The sequence below is a fragment of the Arachis ipaensis genome, chromosome B08, assembly GCF_000816755.2.
Source record: "Arachis ipaensis cultivar K30076 chromosome B08, Araip1.1, whole genome shotgun sequence".
Lineage (NCBI taxonomy): Eukaryota > Viridiplantae > Streptophyta > Magnoliopsida > Fabales > Fabaceae > Arachis > Arachis ipaensis.
The window spans coordinates 122,088,412-122,089,292 of NC_029792.2; positions in this window are offsets into that span (position 1 = coordinate 122,088,412).

Consider the following 881-nt stretch of genomic DNA (forward strand, 5'->3'; position numbering starts at 1 on the left):
ATGATTTTAGTAATTGATTTTTTAACTGTACAAAAATATTTTGTTTTTCCTATACCAAAAGAAATCATACCAAGAAATTCAGAAGCGTATATGTATATATACGCGAATATGTCTATGTATATTTATGTGTGTAATTTATATGAATGGGTTAATAGTTAAATTAGTCTATAAAAAATAAGACATTTTTTAAATTTGTCTTTAAAAAATTGTTTCAATCAAATTGGTCCTTTAAAGATTACGAATTAATCATATCTATTCTTCAGTTATTCCATTCACAATTTTTGTCAACGATTGATGATGTAAAATGTTAACTGATAGCATACATAATACATAACATGTTCAATTAGACGTTGATTAAATATGTTTACGAAAATCTATCAATTTAGTCACTCGGTCATATTAGGAATAGAATTTTTGTAATTAAAGAAAATGAGTAAATTAATAAATTTTCATAAGTCAATATCCAATTAGACATATCAGGTATTATATATGTTATCAATTAACATTTTACAACATCAATCTTTAAAGAAATTGTTAATGGATAGACCGGAGGATAAATATGATTAATTTGCAATCTTTGAAAGATCAATTTAATTAAAAAAATCTTTTAAAGATGAGTTTGATAAATGTCTTATCTTTCAGGACTAATTTAACTATTATTTGTGTAAAGCTTTTAATATGAAGTTATGAACACAGAATAATTGGAAACAAATTTTTTGTTCAACCATCAATTAATATTTTTCTTAATTTGTTTATAATAATAATAATTAAAACTCTTAGTCTTGTTCATTTATTATTTTATTGGCTAATTGATGGTTAAAAATTTAATTTAATTAGTTGTTTTCACTTTTCACATATATAAAAATAGTAGGAATAATTCC